The 20,636-nt window shown below is 45.8% G+C and overlaps 1 pseudogene; it reads right to left on the bottom strand.

The window, feature by feature from the left end:
• Nucleotides 1–1,198: 1,198 nt before the first annotated feature.
• LOC101703918 (DIS3-like exonuclease 1 pseudogene) lies at nt 1,199–20,344 on the bottom strand (annotated as a pseudogene).
• Nucleotides 20,345–20,636: the final 292 nt, after the last annotated feature.

The following is a 20,636-nucleotide window of genomic DNA, read 5'->3' as shown; positions in this document are numbered from 1 at the left end:
ATGATTTAACAGTTTGGCTAGATTTCTTCTTGGTATATGATTTTGTAGTGATTTATTTGGCTAAATAAAAGGACTAGACAGTGAAAAGTTTAAAGTTTATATCTTAGCTATGCCCAGATACTCTGTATCCTTTACTAACTCACTCTTTTCCTTCAGTTTCACAAAATATAAAATAGAATTCACAATTTTCCCATTTAAAAAGATTTTTAAAGAATATATTCCCTAAAAATAAGTCTACTGGAAGCTCTAGGATCCAAATTATGAGGTGACCTGAGGATTTGGAGAGAAGATTAGATGTCTCAAGCACTAGAGTAGAAACAAAGTAATATTACATTTATGTGTGGAAATAAATCCATAAAATAAAGTGTTTCAGAATGTGTGCTAATGAGATTAGGGCTCCTAAAATACTTTCTTGGAGACAGGAGATAGAAATCTAAATATAATGTGTGTAGAATAATTTATAAGTCTGATTCATAGACATTAATGACAAAAACACATCTCCTGGCACATAGTACGTATTCAGGTGTTAATTAGTATTAAATGTAGAGATTAGAAGTGGAATCAGAGCTTCTCTAGAAGTGACCAAGGAGGTGCCATCCTGAATCTACACAATGATCTCCTTTTAGGTAGTGATGTTCCTGGAGATGATAGTGCAAAGAAACAAGTTCTTCAGATGTAAGCAAGATTTTTTAAAAAATTGACTGTTGGCCAGACATGGCGACACATGCCTGACATCCCAGCTCCTAGGCAGGCTAACGCAGGAGGGTCCTACAAATTCAAGACCAGCCTGGGCAATCTGGCAAGACTTTGGCTCAAAAGCAAGACAAGCAAGCCTATAATCCCAGCTGAGGCAACTCAGAGACTTAGTGAGACCCTGCCTCAAAGAAATTAAAAAGGGCTAGGGATGTAACTCAGTGTGAAGGCTCTGAGTTCAAACCCCATTACTGGGCAATTTTTTTTTTTTAATTAAAAACCAAACCCGTTGCCCACTGTGCTGGTGGCCTGGAATGGACTCATTAGCTACAGCCCGGTCGTACTCCATTACTCTTGGTTATCAGGACAACATGATTCTATTTGGCATAGGCCAGATTTGTGGCTTGAAATACATGCCAGGTCCTCCTGCTCTGATGCTGGTGTCATTCCCGGAGGAGGAGGAGGGCGGAGACTGTCCTCTTACTGTTCCGAATGGCTGCAGTCTTCATTCTGTTGGTTGCCACTGCTTCCCTGCTGAGCACTCACCCGGTGTCACTGACCCAGGCACGGCGTGTTTAATGCTGCTCAGAAGCCCGACTGCATCCTCCTGTGGGACAGCCTGCTCAGCCTTCACCTGCTCCGTCCCTTGGTCCTTACTTGGCGTCTCCTCCCACAGCCCCAACTACTGTGGCCTCTCGCCCAGAGGGTGGTCCTCCTGGATGGAGTACCAAAACCGGAAAATAGAAAGCTAATGGGAGTCACTAATGGAGTTATGAGAAATGATGACTTCAGAGCCATGAATTGCATTTTGGAAATTAAGCCTTTTAATCGTAAGATACTTGAAACCTCCCTGAAGCACCCAGTACTGCTTAGACTGAGATGCAATAGTATTAAGTGGTGTAGGACAGTATGAGTTTAAATTGTGGGGGGAAATTCTTACTTTTGCTTACAAAATTAATTTTCATATACTCTTTTTTTTGTTTTTTTTTTTTAAATTGTGGGTTTATTAAAAAGAGGCCAGCAAGTGACCTTACAGAGCACTGTTCCCTGTCCTCTCAGTGCTGAAACTTCGGCAGCTACAGTGGCCTCGTTCTGTATTTAAAGCAGTCGGCGAACCAGGAGAGAATACTGTACACATGAAATACCTACTGGATCCTGATCAGTTAAGAGCACCAAGTGACCTGAGATTTGCCATGAAGTTTGGTAAAATACCATGACAAAACTCTTTTAATGAAGCAAGATGATTTCATATGCCATAGTCCCCTGAGAAGTCCAGGAGTGCCAGGTCCCTGGTCTCCTCTAGAAGCGCGTGCAGGCTCCGGCCCTTCGTCTGGCGGTACTCTTGATACTCCTCCCGGATGGCATCCACCTGCCCTTCCTGGGCCAGCTGGGCCTCCTCCGTGCACCTGGTGACGTCCCTCACCAACTCACTCTTCAGCACGAGCAGGCTCAGGTGGGACAGCTCTGCGCTCTGTACCCTGTAAGGTTTGCTGCTGATGATCTCAAGTCCGATTGTGTCTGCATGGCAGCGTGAGGCCTGCACGGATATCCTGACCGCGACATGGTCGAACAGGTGGAGTGTGAGCGACTCCCCTCCCGTCGTGGTGGAGGTGATTTTGTCCTGAAATCGCTGTAGGGACCCTGTTTTCCATTACAAGCGGCTGTCAGGGCCACAGCACATCACTAAACCATCTTTATTTTTTAGATAAGCAGCATCGTTAATACCAAACCTTGGTATAAAAACAAGCACACCGTTTGTCCTAATTGAGTAAATAACTCCGTCAGATATGCAGCGCTCCTCGGTGTCAGGGTCTTTGTCTTTAAAGTACATGCACTGGAAGAGCTCAGTAGACTGCTTCTGAGAATGCTGTGCTGCTCGGTTTCTGTTGTTGATACGTCTGCACAATTCCTCAAGATCTTTGTTGCTTAATAAATTTTAATTTCCATTTTCTTATCTTTTGAAATGGCTGCCATTAACGGTCGGTGTACTACAATATCCGAGTATCTTCTTATTGGAGAAGTAAAGTGGGTGTATTTATCTAACGCAAGACTGTAACGATGGAACTCTTTCTCTGCGCAGGACCCAGTAGAGAAATAGAGCGCGTTGGACACGGCCTGGGTAGCCACGGAGCGCAGCAGCTGGTTCACGATGGGGTCGCTGGGCTCCTCTGCCTTATCCAGAGAATCAGCCAGGGTCTTACTGGAGTGGGTGTCGACGCAGAAGCCCTTGGCCCTGGCGCACTCGCAGAGCTCCGCGAAGAACTCCTGGTGGGGCGGCGGGTGCTGGCGCAGCAGGGCCTGGTGGGGGAAGCTCTCCCAGATCTTCCGGGCCACCCAAGTGCTTGGGCAGGATCATGCACTCGGCCACCGTCTCGTGCGCCTCCAGGGGCTGCTTGGGGATGAGGTCGTGGATGTTCTTTTTATCATCGAGCTGGACTCGAATCTCCACGCCTTCCAGCTCCAGGGCCCCCGCAGCGGTCGCGCCTTGCCCGGACATGGCGAGCGCTGTCTGCCAGCTTCCCGATGGCCCACGCCAACTCCTCCAGCCTGGCTTATCTGCCCTTCTCATCCGAGTTTTTGAATTCTGGGATCTCATCAGCGATGCCAAAGTTTCCGTGCAGGAGCTCCTGAGCCGCTTCGTAGAACAGTTTGTAAACTGAGCGAATAATGGTTCTGCCGTACCACACCTTCTTAATTTCCTAAGAGGCTTTATCCAGTTCTCACGTGACGCTCACAGCATACCTGTCGATGCCTCCCAGGAGGGAACAAAGGTCAGCACTGAGGACAGAGGGCAGCATGTCATAGCGCCGATCTGCTACGTAATAAGTGGTGGCCCTGCGAACGACATAGATGCGTGGCTGATCTTCAACAGCGAGAGGGAGAACCTCTGGCAGCCGGGCAGCAGGGAGGGAATGGCCAGGACCCCAAACGGGCTCCCCAGGGCCACCACTCTCCAGCAAGGGCAGCTGACGGCATAATGCTTAATATACTCTTTAAGCTAGAAATTCTGCAAGGAGATGGGTTATAAGTAGAATTAATATATGCCAACGTGAAGATCAGAGCTTGGTACTATTTACAAGTACTATTAGGTTAGTTAACTTGCCTCTTAGGCTGGAATATGCGAAACTTTTTGGTCATAATTTGAGAGAAGCAAAGAATTTATTGCCAGGTAGTACGATGGCTCAGGGAATCAAAACGCTGCAGGATGCAGTCAGTTTCAAGGACCTTGGGGTCTAAAGTAGGGTTTGCTGCCATCAAGTTGCTGGCTGCCTCCTCAGCCCTCTCCTGCAGCCCAGCCCCTTTCTACCTCACAGCTCCGTCATCCTTCTGCGCACCTGCTTCTCCACGTCAGGCAGCAACTCCCTTTAGCTTCATTGCACACGGAGAAGCAAAGCAGAAACATGAAGCTTTTCTAGACTAGCTGCTCTCAAACCTTCTGTAACTGCAATGCACATTATGCTGCCAAGCCGGTGTGGACATGCAGAACGAAGCATGCCTCAGCCAGCTCTTTCTATGTAATGAAACAGAACACCTCATGGACAGTCCAGAATAAGGGTCTGTTTCTCTCCATTGCTGTGGGCTAATGGGGGCTGCTGAGCCGTGGCTGCACTCCGCGGGTGGCACCCTGGTCCTGGTGGGCTTGCTCATGTGCCTGTGGGTGCCAGGTCGCTGGCTGACAGGCTGAGCCTGGCTGGGTGGCTTGGTCTCAGTGGCTCGACTCCACCTATCTCTCCTGTTACTGACGTCTGCTAGCTTGCCTGAGCATGAGTAAGCACAGGGCACAAATATCTCTCAAGCCTTCGATAGCATGACATCTGCTAACATCCCATCCGTTATATGGTCATCTGGCAAGTCCAAAGTCAGGGGAGAAAAGGATTCTCCACCTGTGGAGGTGAAGAGAGTGAATACTTCTAAATAATCTGATCTATCAAAATATATAAATATAGCTAAGTCAGAAGTTCCAGTCTCCAGGACTGCAAAAAACATTTTCCCTAAAACAATTCTTACCAAGAAGTTTGTGATACAAGCTAATTCTTTCTGTTTCGCTTCCTGTTGTTTAGCTGGTTAAAGCCCACTACATTGATTTGATAGCTCTCGATTTGTTCAAAATCTATAATTTGAAAACCAGTACTCTAGACAGAAACCGATTCAGATCCACACAATGTATGTCTTAGAAGCATAAGATGCGTGTTCCTCATTCCACCCCGGGCCCTGCTTAATCTGCAGGGGAGGAGGAAAGTTAGGCCTGGCCATACTGATCTATAGCGCAGCACTCCCAGCAGGGAATCAGCGCTACTCCTACTGATTTAAATGTTAATATCATTCAGAAACGCCGTCACAGATACATCCACAAAAACATTTGACCAAATATCTGGACTCCCTGTGCCTAGTGAAGTTGACATATAAAATAAACCCTCACAGCCTCTATGCTATGCTTTCTTTAGAGAATAATCATTAATCTGCCTCTCCGCTCTTCCTTCTTCGCCCACTCCCATGCAAAATCATTGCAACACTGTTGCTTCTAGATGATATGCCATATTTATTCTGTAGTTTTGGGAACAGCCCGTCCCCCCACCTCATTGTAAATAGAACAACTTTAAATCAGAGCCTTATGTAATTGTATTTTTTCTATAAACACTGCAATTTCAAATCCTCATGAAACAGTATGGGGTAGAAATAATTGTTTATATCAAACAAATGTTTAAAAAATTAAATCGGTCAGGTGTGGTGGTGCATGCCTGTGATCCCAGCACTCTGGAGACTGAGGCAGGAGAATCTCATGTTCGAGCCCAGCTGGGCAACTTGGCAGCTTAATGAGACTGCCTCAAAACAAAAAGTAAAACAGACCTAGGAGTGTAGCTCATGCAAAGGCCCTGGGTTCAATCCCTAGTACCAAAAAATAAATAAAAACTTAAAATTACTTTCTTATAAATGGAAAGTTGTGTTTGAAAGTCTTAAATCGTTGGGCTTTCAGGCTAACTTGTTATTACTCTTTTCCTCCCTATTAATAAAACAAAAACACTCTTTCCTAGTTATTAAATTTTTTCCTACTTTTTCATAATTTTTTTAATTTTGAAGGAGCAAGCAAGCATAAACTAAGTCTGATAAACCTTGAAGCTTTAGAATCCACCCTGTCATTTATGCCACAAGCATTTATCTGCCATAACTTTGGACTATTTCGGTCACAAGGATGAATGATGCGGAGATAATTCATGGCTTTAAGAGGCTCTTGCAAAAGAAAGGGGCTGGCCAACAGCACAACCTGAGATTTCAGAGGCAAGGACCCACGGAGGACCTCTCTCCCTTCTCCTTCCACGGTGGGGCGGGAGTGGGTGACCGGCAGGAAGGCCTCCTCCCGGGATGGGACGCACCCTGTGAACCCGCACACGGGGTCTGCGCTGGCTCAGGAGGGCTGAGCCTGGGGCCTGCACAGTGCAGCCCGCTCGACCTCCGTGCGACCTTCACCTGGACAGTCCCACTGTGCACTGAACCGCGCTGGTTAGGATTGTCTCCACCTCCCTTACTTGCCCAACATTCTCGCACACCTCTCCTTCATCTTAGAGGGACTTCCCTGCCTCACACCGGCCTCGCCCTTCAAGGCCATCAACCCCACGCCCTGGGCCTGGGTCGGCTGTCTCACCTCTCCCAGCGCCCGGGCCCCCACCTGCCTGCTGCTGGCCGCCAGGGAACGTCAGGAAGCCTCAGGGACAGGGAAGACCTCCCTGTGGTTCTCCAGGACCACCAGCGCGCTGCACATTTGTTGGCCCAGTTTTAAAAGGGGGCCAGCACGCAGGGGTGAGAGGGCTGCAGCCCTGCGCTGAGCCAGAGGTTTTCTTTTCCTGCTTTTCTTCCTTGCTGGAGGTGTTCTTCCTCTGGAGCTTGCTCGGCAGTCAGGTGGGACGCGGAGCGTTGTGGTCACTGTCCGGGTGGCCTGCCCCACCTCCCGCCCGCAGCCGCAGCCGGACGCTTGTCAGGGTGCGTCTTCAGCAGGCCGAGCCCGGCACCCACGGCGGAAACCCACTCTTCTCCTTCCTCGGGGCACAGTCTGCATTTCCTCCTCTGGTCCCCTCCCCCCGGCGATTCCCCTGCTGGGTGCCTTCCTTGAGCAATTAAAAGCATCAGCCCACAGCGATTTGTGCACCCCTGTTCCTAGCGGCACAGCTCGCAATAGCTAAAGCTTGGAAACAGCCCAACCGCCCGTCAAGTGGAGGCTGGATAAAGATGTGGGCTTTTAAATACAACGGAGTACTACTCAGCCATAAAGGGTGAACTTGAGACGTTTCTAGGTAAATGGATGCGCCTTGAGGCCATACTCTTACGTGAAATAAATCGGACACTCATGTGTAAACATCTCATTGTCTCTCTGGTGTGAGAAACTGAAAGTGAAAATAAGGACCAAAAGGAATAATATACATTATGAAATAGGAAGAAATTGTTCAAGATTATACAGAATGTGAGATACTTTGTCAATACTTAAAATGCTTTATGCAAAAAAGTATAGCATTATCAGGAAATGAGCTGAGAGATTAGCAAATGGAAATAAATTTCTAGCATCATGATACACATGTACCATTGTTATTCTCTAATATTTTTGTTATTAACAGCTTTTATATTTTCTTTATTAATATCTACTTGTATTATACTGTAATAAACATTTTTTTAACCCCTCCCCACTCAAGTCCTCGCTTCAGGGGTTTAAAAAACTGTGTTTTAAAGAAACCTGAAGGAAGACAAGGAACACAGGCGGCTCCGATTGCGGTGGTGTGGTGGACCCCGCAGGCCCCGTGTCCAGCCTGAGGCTGGCCCTGCGCAGGCCACCCGCGTCCTCCCCGCCAGCCTCTGCTGGGCTCCCTCCCTAGGACTGCGGAACTAGAAATGGCTCTTTCGACAGCTGGAAAAGGTACAAAAATAAGCTAGCTCTCTAAGAATGACCGATACACTGGAGGAAAAGCTCTCTGAGAAGATCATGTATTTCACCTGCACGTTTGCTTGTAGTACTAGGGATTGCATCCAGGGCCTTCGCACGGAGCTACATCTCAGCCCTTTCTTTTCTTTTCTTTTCTTTTCTCTTTTCTTTTCTTGAGACAGGATCTTGCCAAGTCACGAGGCTGCCCAGGCTGGCCTCAAACTTGAGGTCCTCTTGCCTCAGCTTCCTGGGGTGCTGGATTCACAGGCTGGCACCACCACGCCTCGGTCTCCTTGCTTTCAAATAGATAATCACATTTTCTTGACTCTCGGTAGTATTCATCTTCGCCTTGTTTGTACTACATCTTTAATTTTATCTGCCAACAACTGACACTAGACTGATGATTTACATATAATCTTTAAATTTTTAGAGTTTTCAAATTTTACTTAATGTTTAATATTTTATTTACAATGTACCTAGTACTTAGCCTTAGATTTTATTTTATGAGTTAAAAATCTTTAAAAAATACTAGTATTTCAGTGATTATTGAATTCAGTACTCAATTCTAGTATTATCCGTATCTTCTAGTCCTATGGTGACTTTTTAAAAAGCAGCTATGTTTAGATATAATTCAAGTATCATACAGTTCACTCATTAAAAGTCTATAATTTAGTAATTCTTAGTATACAGACTTGTGCAGTCACCACCACATTCAATTTTAGAACATTCTCATCACATCAAAAATAAATCCCGTGACCTTTAGTACTCACTCGCCATTCATGTATGCCCTCTTCCCACCTCCAAATACACTGGTTTGTTAAATAGCTGCTGTATTCGTTAACTTTCTGTCACTGTGACAATAACACTGAGAAAAATCAACTTATATGGAGGAAAGGTTTATTTCATCTCGTGGTCTGCTCTGTTGCTTTTGGGCCTGTGGTGAGGCGGTACATGAGGGAGATGCGTGGCAGAAGACACCTGCCCACCTCAGCAGTGTGGAAAGGAGAAAGAGAGAGAGAGGAGAGGAAGGGCCGGTGATCTAACTTCCTCCACTAGGCCTTGTTCCCCAAATGCCCTCCTCTTCCAAAACTGCACCAGGTTGGCACCCGAGCCATCAGCACAGGGCCTTCCAGAAACATGTAAGATTCAAATCACGACAGGTGCAGTGTTTTTCAAAAATTATCTCTGAACCCACCCCAAGGAAACTATGGGTTCATCCGTTCAGTAGGCTGTGCAGACTCTATGACAATAACCTCAATCCAGTACTTCACTGAAATTATGTATTTATCTGTTTCCCTCTGTTGGATCATGAGGTCCTTGAATATATAGAAAACAGAAAGTTTTACAAGGGGAAATATTCCTTTCAGTCATGTTGATTCTTGGGTTAGTAAGACGAAAGACCCAGAAGCTAGAGCAGCTCTGGGCATAGGACAAAGCTGAGCTGGGGACATTCTTGGGGGACAGATGGCGCTCAGCCATGGCACAGCCAGTGAGCTTTGTTTCATCCTCCTTTGATCTAAAACTGGGGACCAGTATGTATGTATGTAACACAATGTAGTAGTCCTTATATCATGATAATAATTTCGATATCCAATGTATCTGAAATCTACGCCTATTGAAGAAAAATCATTAAATAGAAAGGTTTTAAAGTCTCATTTAACATTGAGAAACTGTTTCATTTTATAATCTAACCTGTCTGGTGAAAGCTCAGTCCTGATCAAAATGGTAACATATATGGAAACAACGTGTAAGTCGTAAAATGCTACATGAAAGGATCTTCTATTTGAGAACTGCAGTTCTTTCTCTCCAGAGGGAATGACCTTAAATCTGCTAAGCTTTCTTAGTAAGTTTTCATTCTCAACAACATGAATTCTTGATACTGTTTTTGAAACCGTGTTAGACTGCAAGCAGCCCTATACCCCATACTGACCCTGTGGCTCTGGCGTGTCCTTCTGCCCGCCTGGACAGACTCCTGGGCCTGCTGCAGGCTGCAGCTTGGGTTAGATTTTTAGACCCCTGGAGTGTTCTTTGCTCATTTGCATCCCTCATGTGGCATTAGGCATAATCATGCCACTATTTTCAATAGCTTTTTGAAAACACTGAAACAGATAACTACAAAATTATTTTAAATAATGGGGAATATTTAGTATCTCCACTCCCACCTCCTCCAAACAAAAATAGGGCAAGTGTTAAGACTGGGAAAAGCAATATCTTTTTCATTTACATCAAATATAAGCAACTATTATTCACCAGCAAAAGTTGTTAACAGGCCTCAGTAAAACTCTATCTACAAACTTCTAAGGAGATTGCCTGCAGTTAGAACTCGAAGAGGTTATGTTATATTAATTACTTCAAAATTACTAAATTTGCCTTTTTCTAAATCCTCCTAAATCAGCATTGTTGTAACATATAGTCTTTGAATATCCTACTTTATAGTGCTCTGTTATAGATCTGCTCATTCTCACCACATTCTCATTGAGAGTGATACCATTTACCTAAATGATGAATAGTTGAGAATAGCGTTTTACAAATAGTGAACAATTGAATAAAACTATTTATTTATTGTGCTTCTGGGGATCTAGTTCAGGACCCTGCAATACTAGGTAAGCACTTTGCCACTCACTGAACTACATCCCCAGCCCTTAATAAAGAAAATTTAAAGAAAAATTCATATCCTTTATTGTACTAATATTGGGAAATGAATTTAAGCTGAACCTTTTGGCCTTTATACAAAGACTGAACAATTTAAAAAATGCATTGATTAAATGCCACACTTAAAATTTTTTCAAAATAAATATAGATTGTACTATACCTTGTTCATTTATTTTTTAATACCTTGTTCATTTAATAGCAAATATTAATTGATTGCTTCTTGTGCGCCAAGTGCTGTTCTTATAAATATCTCTGTTTATGTGGAGCTTATATCATAGAAGGAGAAAATGAACCATAAACTATATATATCTTATCATTTACAATGACATAGGCGAACCTGGGGGACATTATGCTAAGAAAAATGAGTCAGAAAAAAAGGAAAATACTACATCATCTCACTTCTATGTGGAATCCACAAGCGTTGAACTTGTAGAACACAGAATGGTGTTTCCAGGACCTGGGGGTGGCACGGGAAGCTTAGAGAGATGTTGGTCAGCAGACACTTTAGTAAGACAGGAGGAATAAGTTCAAGAGCTCCACTGGACAACATGCTGACTGTAATATATAGCAGTGCAGTATTAGTCCGTGCTGTGTTACTGCAACGAGAGACCTGAGGCTGGATAACTTTATAAAGAGAAGAGGTTTATTTAGCTCATTGTTCTGGAGACTCAAGAGCCTGCAACTGGTAATGGCCTTCTTGGTGGCAGAGTCCCAGTATAGCACAAGCCGTCACACGGCAAGAGCCAAGGAACGGTGTGTCCATGTGTGTGTGTCCTCTAGGGGCTCTCTCTCCTCACAAACCTTCCATATTCAATCATGGGGTTCTACCCTGAGACCTTACTGCATCCTGATCACCTCCCAAAGGTTCTGCTCTAAACACCATGGTTACATTAAGTTTCCACACTCCCAATACTGTACAGTTGGGCTTAAATTTCAACAGATGAATTTTTGGGGGATGCACTCAAACCATATCCAAATCATAGCAAATGGGCCTTGGAAATTGCTAAGAGAATAGATTTTAAGTGTTTTCAACCTTCAAAATGATAAATACATGAGGCAGTGGATACAAGAATTAACTGTTTAGGGCCAGGGATTTAGCTCAGTGGTTTTGCCACCTGCTTCACAAGCATAAGGTCCTGAGTTCGATCCCCGGTACCAAAACAAAACAAAACTAAGAATTAACTGTTTAGCTATTCCATTATATTTGCATACTTATGTGCACATATATATATATATATATATATATATATACACACACACTTCAAAACAACCTGTATCTATGATACATATACATGCATATATTTTTATTTATGGATTGAAATATTGAATTATATATGAACTTATTAAATTAGAAGATGATGACCCTAACAGAAAGAACTTATACACAGTGCGTGATGAAGTGCTCGAAGCCTGGGGTGGGGGTTGCAAGCAGTTCTGGACAAGTAGTGAGAACTTGGGAAGACCTGCAGGAAGCAGTGGAGTTACCATGAAGAGGGCAGGGAGAGACACGAGCCTGTGCCAGGATCCCAGGAGACATCAAGCCTGGCATTTCCATGGGAAACAAGAAATCCAGGGTGACTGAGTGGAGCGCGTGAGCGGAAGAGCAGGAGAGGAGGCCAGAGAGTTGGTGGGATGGTGGTAAAGGGAGAACAAGATTCTTCAGAAACTTGGGGGCTTTTGGGCAAGGACTGTGGCCTTCATTCTGAGTAACATGGGCAGCCAGACACTTGGAGAAGCTTGATCAGAGGAAGGCACAATGTGGCTTCTGCATTAAGGAGCTACCATGGCTCCTGTACCAACAATAAACTGCAAGGAGCAAGGGTGTAAGCACACAAAGGACATGGAGTGACCGCAGGGAGCCGGAGAGACAATGTGGGCTCAGACCAGGACGGCGGCCGTGAGCATGGTGAGAAGTAGTTGGCTTCTGAGTTTGTCTTCAAGATAGAGCCAATATGATTGGCGGGCACATTCACGGTAGAGTGCAGCAGGGTCAAAGGCATCACCAGAGTGACAAAGTGTGAACAACTGCAAGCACAATGTTACCAACTGAGATGGGGGACCTAGAGGCAGAGCAGGATGGGAGGGAAATTTCAGAGCTTGATTTGGCTTTGTTGAGTTTCAGGTGTCTTGTAGACATTCAAGTTGAGATGTGGAGTGGGTAGTTAGGTATTCAAGTCTGGAGAGAAGACTAGTATCATCACACATACGTGTGGAAGAAGGCTACATATAATTTTCAGGTGTCAAAGAGAACTGAAAATAAGGGTAGCTTGTTAAAAAAAATTGAGAATTTCAAGACAGTGACAGCAGAGCATTAAACCACGTGTAAGGCTTTTCTGAGGGCAGGGCTTTTTGAACACACAAGCTGCAGGCCCATGAGTCTGGCCTGGTTGGGAGTCCTTGGCATACACATAATACATACTTAAAGTCATGAGATTCTGTGGAAGGAGTGAATGTAAGTGGAGAAGAGAGAAGGACTGAGTCCTGAACCCCAGGGTGCTCTGGCATTAAGAGATGAAGACATGGAGGTGCCTGCAAAGGAAGTCCACAGGTTGGAAGAAGAGCAGCAGAGTGTGTGTTCTGCAAGCCAAAGGCAACAGGATGTGGCAAGATGGCCAGCATTACAGGCAGCTGGGTGCTTATCCAAGGTGAGGACAGGGAGCTGACCATTGCATTTACCAACCTAGGAACAGTTAGCAATAAACTAACTTATTATTTATATAATAAATTAACTTATTATTTGTAAGAAACTAGGCAAAACTAGTGCGTTAGTATTACAAAACTACAAAGTTGTAATTATTGAAAATAATTGACATGATATTGCAACAAAGACATGGGGCCATCTTCTACATTTGTACAAACTCCCCTAAGGGATATCACAGTCTTATAAAAGCTCTTACTTGGGTGTTTGAAATTTTTGATAGATACTGGAATGTATAAAATAGTACACATTAAATGAGGTCAGAAGAGGATTTTCTACAGGTTTCCTCAATTGTTTTGGAGAATTACTTTCTGGTTCACTGTCAAGTATTTATGAGGCCATGTTAATGCGTCATAATGTAACATTTTATAAAAATTGAGAATTTGGGACTGGGGATTTACCCCAGTGGTTCTGCCACCTGCCTTGCAAATGCAAGGTCCCAAGTTTGATTCCCAGTACCACAAAAAAAAAAAAAAATTGAGAATCTGAAACAGAGATATTGCTTTTGAAATACCAGTTACTCTCACTTTCTTAGTTTGCATTTCTCATCATACTATCTTCAGGTGCTTGGTAAAGAAGAGGCTGATATGGAAACTGAAGGACCCTTGTTAGCAAGATAGACTCCATATTGCTGCTTGACCCACCTGCCTGGCCTTTAGATGAACTCAGAAGGAGGAAGCTTAAAAACCTCCTCCCCTTAGAAAGTCCCTTTAGAAATAACAATTAATCAACTATTGTTTTACAAATGTTCTAACAGCAGGACGTTCCCCTTCTGTACCTTTCGCTTGCTTTACTAGTTCTATCCCATAGGGGGGCCTAGAAACTGTTGGCCTCAAAGGTGTATAAAACATGTTTGTCAACCCCCAGTCGGGGCTCGAGTCCGATGCTCGGCTCTGGTCCCGGCTGGTAATAAACTCCTGTGTGGATTTAATATCGGTCTCTGGTTGGTTCTCTCGCTGGGTCTAACATTCTTGGAGGCCCCAGAGAGATAGCCAGCTGCTCTGGAGCTTATTATCTTGGAGCCATTGTTTCTTTTTAGGAGAGACCAGGATCGGACATGGGCGGTGATTGGCCCCTCTGGACACCGGTCTGCAGAAGGAGAGGCTGCCCTGATGGTATTCCGGGGCTCCCAGTAGGCCCGTCCCAGTTGGGCCCTTTCGCCAATCAACTGACCCACAGGAGTTTATTGGGGAAGCCTCTAGAGGGAAGAATCAAACGATTCTTAGTGCACTGTGGAAGGTGGGAGGAAGCCAGACGTGGCGCAGGTTCCTCCTACCTAGAGCCTCTTCACGACCGGTGAACAGGCTCAACTGGGTTGGAGTCCTCAGAAGAGCAACTCCCTGGGTGGGGTCCGAATCCATTCACAGGCTCAACTGGGTTGGAGTCCTCAGAAGAGCGACTCCCTGGGTGGGGTCCAAATCCATTCGGCCCCAGAGGTTTATGTAGCCAAAGTTTGTCTTTGTCTGTTTATTATTGTCTGTCTGCTTGCTCTGTGTGCCTTTTGCATTTTCACAGGCTAAAATTGTGGGTTCCTCGCAGTCCACAGAAGGAACTCCACTTGATTGTGTTTGAATAACTTCAAAAAAATTTATTCCACAGACAGGGAAGATAAATATGGCATGAAATTTTCTAAAGGCAAATTACAAACCCTGTGTCAATTAGAATGACCCAGTTTCGGAGTCAACTGGCCCCCAGTGGGAACTTATTCTATGCACATTGCTTGCAAGGTTTGGAATGTGGTCGTGGGAGTCGGGGCCCCAAAGGTCTGGATCGACCTTTGGCACTCGATCAGGACAGGATTATGGTCCATCAGCCCCATCTTCCTCCTCCCTTTTTCCTTTAAAACAAACAGAGCCCCAGGGAGGATTGATTTATGTCCCTTTTACAACTAGTGATCTTTACAATTAAAAACATCAAAATTCCCCCTTCTCTGAAAAACCTCAGGCATTAATCTCTCTTCTTGAGTCTGTTTTTCATACCTATCAGCCAACTTGGGATGATTGCCAGCAGCTTTTACAGATCCTGTTCACCACGGAGGAGCGGGACCGAATTTATCAACAGGCAGTCAAAGAGGCCCTGGGGCCAAACCCCGGCGTCACTCCCAGAACCCCGGGGTATTCGGCCAGGGCTGAGGTTGCAGTTCTGTTGCGGTGCCCTGAATGGGACCCCAATGATGATGATGATGATGGTAGGAGGAGGCTGGGGACCTACCACCAGCACTTATTAGGGGGACTCCAGGCAGCTGCCAGAAAGCCCACTAAGTTGAGTAAGGTAAGTGAGGTTTGCCAGGGAAAAATGGAGTCTCCGGCTGCATTTTTAGAGAGACTCTTGGAAGCCTATAGAGTTTTCACTCCTATTGACCCAGAGGCTCCCGAAAAAGCAGCAGCTTTAAATTTGGCCTTTGTTTCCCAGTCGGCCCCAGACATTAGAAAGAAATTACAGAAATTGGAGGGATTTGAGGGAAAGAATAGGACTAAACTCCTTATCATAGCCCAGAAAGTTTATGATAACCATGACACGCTCCCAAGGAAGTCCTAGCCAAGAAACTGGGGGAAGTCACTATTGCTGCACTCTAGGCATGAGAGACAGTCCCTCTGGACAGAAAAGGAGAAAGCGCCTTTTTGGCTTTAAAGAGAGCCTTAGTGTCAGCACCAGCCCTGGCCCTACCTGATGTCACCAAGCCCTTTCAGTTGTCTGTGGCTGAACGAGGGGGCACAGCCAAAGGAGTGCTAGCCCAGGCATTGGGGCCTTGGAACAGACCTGTGGCCTACTGTCTAAAAGACGTGATCCTGTGGCAAGTAGATGGCCTACCTGTTTGAGGGCAGTTGCAGCCACCACCCTCCTGGTCCAGGAGGCAGATAAGCTCAGCCTGGGACAGGACCTGGTCATCACCGCACTCCATGCAGTGGAGACGTTGCTGAGAGGAGCCCCAGAACGATGGCTCTCCAATGCCCACCTGACTCAGTACCAGGCCCTGTTGCTGGATGTGCCACACATCAAATTCGCCCGAGAAACGGCCCTTAATCCAGCCACCTTACTCCCGCACTCTGACTCATGCGCACCCCTCCATGACTGTCTGGACACTCTGACAACTTCCACCACCAACTGCCCAGACCTGACTGATGTTCCCCTGCAAAGCCCAGATGAGACCTTCTTCACCAATGGAAACAGCTTTGTGGAAGACAGAGTCAGGTATGTGAGGGCAGCCGTAGTCAGTCCAGGAGGACAGGTGCACTGGGCACAGGCATTAAGCTGGGGGGCATTGGCACAGAGGGCTGAACTAATAGCCTTAACTCAAGCCCTAAGGTTAGGTCCAGACAAGCCTGTAAACATCTACACTGACAGCCGGTATGCATTCGCCACTGCCCATGTGCATGGCGACATCTACAGGCAGAGAGGGCTATTGACACCAGAAGGAAAAACTATCAAAAAAAAAAAAATTTTGGCCTTATTGGAGACAATTTGGGAACCCAGGGCGTTGGCCATTTGGCGCAGGCCATGGTCACAATCTCGCTGCTTGACCCAGCTCCAGTGAAACCGAGACTATGGCTGAAACCACGACTCCATCTTTTGCTTTTGCTTTCCGCGGCAGTGATTCCCTTGGTGCTTGATTTCCTGCTCCCCAGGAAATCACTGAGAGGATAAAAGTCAGTACTTCGGAAATGGTCACTAGGCCAGGATTGCAGGAAGAAATTGTAAGTCCAGTTACGGAAAAGCCCCTCGCTCCTACCTCCATGAGCAGTGGGGACGTGACATCCATAGGCCCCGACTGCACAACGGGACATTGGGACATCAACCAATGAATGACACAGTTTTGGCCAACACCTATGTAACCGCAGGGCACACAACAATGAGAAACTTGGCCTAATGAGGTAGCCTGACCTTGCTAAAATGCTTCCTGTTCCTCAAATGCAAATCTGATAAGTTAGCAAGAGTTCACGTAGCACCTGGAAGAGTATTTAGAACTGGGTGGTCTAAAATAGTTTCTTAGATGATACCAGCTTTTCTTCAACTCTGTATGAAAACACACTGTGCATGGACCCACCGCTTACCAAAGCCTTGTGTAATCAAAGCGTATATAAGCAAAGTGATTTCCGTATAACTCAGACGGGCAAGCGGAGCTGCCCACCCTCCACTCAGGGTCTGTCTCATTCTCTCGTCACCGACTCCACACCTCCTCTCAGGACCTGAACCCGCTGGAGCTGGACTCTGGCAGCCATTATTCATTACAAAAGCCACCAAAAGAGAGACAGCTTCGAGGCCCGCGGGAACTGAGAGGCCGATGCTGCGGCCCGAGGAGCGGCCAGAGAACCAGTGGGGCCGATAGACATTGTGCCCATCCGGCCCTTTGGCTACCTGCCAGGAAGACCCACATATACCCTGGAAGAGGAAAAAAGAAACAAACCAAAAGCGAGGGGGTACAAAACTGGACTCAGGCTGATGAAAAGGGACAAACAAATTTGTCTCCCCCGAGCCCTGGGGCGACAACTTGTTCATCAGTTCCATCACTTAACTCACCTGGGAAAATCAAAGTTAAAAAGACTAATGAGCTCTAAGTTTTCAATCCGAGGACTGACCTCTATGGTCCAGGACATCAGTTCCAGATGTCAGGTGTGTGCGCAGGTAAACTCCAAGGCAAGACCAAGGAACAAAGGTAATCGACTGCGGGGAAGAGAGCCAGGGGAACATTGGGAACTTGATTTCACCGAAATAAAAACCAACAAGAGGTTCAAATATTTACTGGTATTGGTTGACACCTACTCAGGCTGGATAGAAGCTTTCCCCACTCATGGAGAATCAGCCAACATAGTGACTAAGGTTTTGCTCCAGGAGATAGTTCCCCGATTTGGCATCGCTCATTACCTGGGGTCTGACAATGGGCCTGCCTTCACGGCACGGATATCCAAATTGTTGGCAAGGGCACTACGTATCGATTGGAAGTTACACTGTGCCTATCACCCACAGAGTTCAGGGCAAGTGGAAAGAATGAATAGGACCCTGAAAGAACCCCTGACTAAATATGTTCTAGAAGCTGGCAGTAGGTGGCCCGATCTGCTTCCTCTAGCCTTGTTAAGAGTTAGAGGTACCCCATATGTGACAAGTTTACCCCTTTTGAAATCCTGTATGGGAGGCCGCCGTGACTCCTCCCTAAGTTAAACCCTAAACAGATAACAGAGAGTTCTTGTGTCTCTTTACTTCAGTCTCTTCAAGCCTTACAGATTCTTCAGAGAGGGATCCAGGCTACAATACAACAGGCTCGAGAAAAACCCTTTGCGACGTTCCAGCCCCACGGTTTCAAACTAGGAGACCTGGTCCTGATATGCTTGGTTTGCTTGCACTGAGGACTTGACTAAATACATTCCCAAATCAGTCTTGGCTACCCAATCTGCCACTTTATTTTGTGTCACCATGCATGTTGTTCCACAAGTCTTCCATTGTAATGGAAAAGGGGGCTGTGAACATCTGGGATTAACCACTGAACACTATAGGAGTAAATGGGCTGCCCCCATTTTAGTGCCCATTCTGGTGGGATTAGGAATAGCCAGGTCAGCGGCTATTGGAACTTCCTCCCTGCTCCTTCAGGACACAAATTTTAAAGCCCTAAACCACCAAGTAGCCAGAGATTTGGGTCACCTGGAAGACTCGGTCTCCAGATTAAAAAACCATGTTGATTCCCTAGCTGAGATGGTCCTGCAAAATCAAAGGAGACTTGACCTCCTGTTCATAAAACAAGGAGGGTTATGTGTAGCCCTAGGAGAAACCTGTTGCTTCTATGCTCATCAGTCTGGTGTCATTAGAGATATCCTATGGTCAGGGAAAATTTAAAGACTAAATATGCTCAACAAAAGGATCAGAATTGGTTTCAAAATCTATTTGACTGGTCCCCATGGTTAACTACCCTACCTTCTGCTGTAGCAGGCCCCTTAGTTATCTTACTTCTGCTTTTGCTAGTGGGCCCTTGCATTATAAATACTCTGACTAAATATGTTAGAGGGTTGATGCAGTTAAACTGATGGTGTTGAGACAAAATTATAAGATTTTAAAAGACGTTTTAAAAAAATCCAAGGAGTAAATACAGGAATCAAAGATTTGATTAAGTTACGAGAACCAGTGGGGAATGAAGGACCCTTGTTAGCAAGACAGACTCCATGTTGCTCCTTGACCCACCTGCCGGCCCTTTAGATGAACTCAGAAGGAGGAAGCTTAGAAACCTTCTCCCCTTAGAGAGTCTCTTAGAAACAACAGTTAATCAACTATGGTTTTACAAATGTTCTAACAGCAGGACGTTCTGCTTCTGTACCTTTTGCTTGCTTTACTAGTTCTATCCCATAGCAGGGGCTAGAAACTGTTGGCCTCAAAGATGTATAAAACATGTTTGTCTTCCCCCAGTCGGTGCTCCAGTCTGATGCTCGGCTCAGGCCCCAGCCAGTAATAAACTCCTGTGTGGATTTAATATCGGTCTCTGGTTGGTTCTCTCTCGCTGGGTCTAACAGAAACAAGAAAAAAGTCTTCCCAACCTTGAATTTAAGGTAATTTTTAGTATCAAATCTGTAGGCACCCAGGGAATTCTTCAAGAACAAAGCTTTATCTGTTATCTGTTCTTAAGCGTTTTAATACGCTTTGTTCTAAGATTAAAGGAAAAAAGCTTAACAAGCTTCTGACTTTTGATTTAAACTCTTGAGGTGCGTTTTCCACATAAACATTTTATAACCCAGAGAGTGATGTAGGGTTGTTGTTACAAAAGAATGAGCCAAGCTTTGAAAAGCATTCTTCTGGATCCTAACACTTAGCTGGTTGCTTTCAGGGTTTAATATTCAGTATTTCTGTGGTTAAAAGGGGAGCACAGTAATACAGTTAGAAACAAAAAGTGGAGGGAGCCACTCCCTTCCCTTCATTCAACTGTAGACACAACACCACCTTAGTGATTACCCGAGTTTAAACTGAGGAGGTTGTGATGCCCCAGGCAGCAGATCATTAACACCACTGGGAGAAGGAATTGGAGGCACCTGGAGTCAGAGGCGTCTCATTCTTTAAATACTGGAAGCCTGAGTCAAGGGGGTTGCTGTTCCTCTTCATCCTCCTTTTGCCTGTTCCTGCTGCTACCGTCCCATTATCTTCCATAAACATAGCTACTCACTACGAAGTGTATACTTGGCAATTCTTTCCTCATTGTACACAAGAACCTGGACTATTTTTGGTCCATCCAAGTGTAACATCTGGTGAGCCAGCCAGGAAAACTTTACCAAACTTCCAGAGACCTCACCAGACACTGGAGGCGGCAGCAGCCCAGAAATCTTCAGAGACCTCAGCAGAAGTGGGAAACCAGACAGCCCAGCCAGGACTGAAGGTAACTCCTCGCTCTGCCTGGAGACTCTCCTTTCTGGGCAGAACATGGATTCCTGGGAGGAGAGGTGGGCCAGCGGTGGGACCAAAGGCTTCTGTCCTCACCGGGGGCCCTGCCCGTCAGTTGGGCTCACATCCTGTTGCTGGTCCACACAGTGTGGAAAGTCTGCCCTGGAGGCTGTGGCACATGCCTCAGGGGGATGGGCTCGAAGAACAGGGAAGGAGGCCACCGATAAGCAAATGCTTTGCCTAGTCACCCACCGCAGAGGACCAAAAGACGTGGACACCTGAACTGTTGCTTTCCTCTACCGGCTAACTCACCCTACACATGGGCAGCTCTTT

Source organism: Heterocephalus glaber, unplaced genomic scaffold, assembly GCF_053883595.1.
Source record: "Heterocephalus glaber isolate CG9 unplaced genomic scaffold, H.glaber_assembly_v1.0 deba00001600, whole genome shotgun sequence".
Classification (NCBI taxonomy): domain Eukaryota; kingdom Metazoa; phylum Chordata; class Mammalia; order Rodentia; family Bathyergidae; genus Heterocephalus; species Heterocephalus glaber.
Note: the sequence above shows the minus strand (reverse complement) of the source record. Positions and strands in the feature narration are given on the sequence as shown.